General features: G+C 41.7%; 1 protein-coding gene across 2 annotated transcripts in view; it reads left to right on the forward strand.

Annotated features, from left to right (window-relative positions):
• The window catches only part of RNF128 (ring finger protein 128, E3 ubiquitin protein ligase), a 97,552-nt gene that overhangs the window by 91,815 nt on the left and 3,434 nt on the right, over positions 1-2,303 (forward strand). The gene's annotated exons all lie outside the window — the stretch shown is intronic.

A 2,303-nucleotide genomic window follows, 5' to 3' on the forward strand; every position in this document is an offset into this window, starting at 1 on the left:
AGACTCGCTTGAGCCCAGGAGTTGGAGGTTGCTGTGAGCTGTGATGCCACAGCACTCTACCCAGGGGGACAGCTTGAGGCTCTGTCTCTAAAAAAATAAATAAGACTTTTTTTTTTTTTTTTGAGACAGTCTCACCGTGTCACCCTCCGTAGAGCGCTGTGACATCACAGCTCACAACAACCTCAAACTCTTGGGCTCAAGTGATTCTCTTGCCTGAGCCTCACAAGTAGCTGGAACCACAGGTGCCCACTACAACACCTGGCTATTTTTTTGGTTGTTGTTGCAGTTGTCATTGTTTTAGTTGGCCTGGGCTGGGTTTGAACCCGTGACCCTCAGTATATGTGGCCAGTGCCCTGCCAACTGAGCCATGGACGCTGCCTAAGACTTTTTTTTTTGAGATAGAGTCTCACTTGGTCACCCTCAGTAGAGTGCATGCATCATAACTCACAGCAACCTCAAAACTTGGGTTTAAGTGATTCTCTTGCCTCAGCCTCCTGAGTAGCTGGGACTGTAGGCGCCTGCCACAACCCCTGACTGTTTTTAGAGACTGGGTTTCACTCTTGCACAGGCTGGTCTCAAACTCATGAACTCAAATGATCCACCCGACTCAGCTTCCCAGAGTGCTAGGATTATCGGCATGAGCTACTGTGCCCAGCCTTGTATTAATTTTTTTTTAAGTTTCTTTGGGTAGGGACAGCATCTTAGATTTACTTTTGTCTACCAAGCACCTAGCACAGCCTATCACATAATAGATACTCAAATTCATGTTGAATGAATGACCACTTAGAACAGATTTAATTATATCTGTGATTAGGGCGGTGCCTGTGGCTCAAAGGAGTAAGGCACTAGCTATATGTATATATATATGTATGTATGTATATCTGTGATTATATGTTACTAGTTTGGAGATCTTACATATTAGCCATTGATTTTTATGATGATTGTAGATTTGCATAACTTTTCAAGTTCATGTCTGTGAGTCACATCATTGGGCTCAGTTCTATTAGAACACTGGTTTTCAAATTTAAATACTCATTGAGTCACCTGGAGGGCTTATTAAAATAAAGAGGTCACCACCAGAGCTTCTGATTCAGTGGGGCCGGAGAATTTTATTTCTAACAAGTTCCCATGTGATGCTGCTGCTGCTGCTGCTGCTGCTGCTGCTGCTCCTGCTCCAGGGATCACACATTGGCAACCATTGAATAAGGATTATAGTTGTCACTTGAAGAGATTTTAAACATTACTGATGCCTGGGCTTGACCTCAGAGCAGTTAAATCAGAATCCATGAGGCGTAGGACCCAGGTGCCCGTGTTATTTTTTATTTTAATTTTGAAATAATTTCCAACTGACGAAATGTTTCAAATATAATACAAAGTATGCCTGTATACCCTTTACCCAGCTTTTCCAAATCTTAACATCTTATATAAACATACATAATTATCAAAACCAGGAAGTTAACCAATAAAAATGTTATTAGTGGGTGGCGCCTGTGGCTCAAAGGAGTAGGGCCCTGGCCTCATATGCCGGAGGTGGTAGGTTCAAACCCAGCCCCAGCCAGAAACTGCAGGAAAAAAAATGTTATTAGCTAAACTATAGATCTTATTCAAGGTCTTATTCAGTTGACCCACTAATGTCCTTTTTCCGTCCAGGATCTCATACTACATTTTAATTGTCATGTCTTCTTAAAGACTGCCATTTTCCCCATGTCATATTATGAAGCATATGTCTGTGTCTCATTACTGATGATTCAAACTTTGCTCACTTGGTTAAGTGGTGTCTGCCAAGTTTCTCCTTTTAATGTTACTATTTTTTCCCTTTGTAAATATTAAATATCTTATGGAGAGACACTTGGTGACTATGCAGATATCCTGTTTCTCATCATACTTCTACCTACTAGGTTTTTGGTTTTTTTGCAGGTTTTGGCTGGGGCTGGGTTTGAACACGCCACCTCCGGCATATGGGGCTGGCACCCTACCCCTTTGAGCCACAGGCACCGCCCTCTACCTACTAGTTTTAGCAATCATTGATGTTTCTTGCTTTTAATAATTATTAAGGAAGCAGTTGGCAAATGGTGATTTTCTATCATTCTTTCCACATTTACTCATTAAACATGAATACAAGGGAAGAACTATTCCTTCTCCATTTATTTATTCAACTATTTATTTTTTATTTATTTATTTATTTATTTTTTGAGACAGAGCCTCCAGCTGTCCCCCTGGGTAGAGTGCAATGGCATTACAGCTCACAGCAACCTCCAACTCCTGGGCTCAAGCGAGTCTCTTGCCTCCGCCTCCCAAGTAGC

This window comes from Otolemur garnettii, unplaced genomic scaffold (genome assembly GCF_000181295.1).
Source record: "Otolemur garnettii isolate 467f Iridium unplaced genomic scaffold, OtoGar3 scaffold00155, whole genome shotgun sequence".
NCBI lineage: Eukaryota > Metazoa > Chordata > Mammalia > Primates > Galagidae > Otolemur > Otolemur garnettii.